The following is a 215-nucleotide window of genomic DNA, read 5'->3' on the forward strand; positions in this document are numbered from 1 at the left end:
CTCGGCCTCAGAGGGAGCCATCAGGCAGACCCAGCAACATCGGGGACTGCCTGAAGGAAGAGGCCCCTCCCTCTTCAACTGTCATCTCGGCCTCAGAGGGAGCCATCAGGCAGACTCAGCAACATCGGGGACTGCCTGAGAGCTGGTGGAGAACTACTTCTGCCGCTGCCCCCCCCCATGTCACCTGGGAAGAAGCTCCCCAGAACTGCGGAGGA

This window comes from Sceloporus undulatus, chromosome 4, assembly GCF_019175285.1.
Source record: "Sceloporus undulatus isolate JIND9_A2432 ecotype Alabama chromosome 4, SceUnd_v1.1, whole genome shotgun sequence".
In the NCBI taxonomy this organism is placed as follows: domain Eukaryota; kingdom Metazoa; phylum Chordata; class Lepidosauria; order Squamata; family Phrynosomatidae; genus Sceloporus; species Sceloporus undulatus.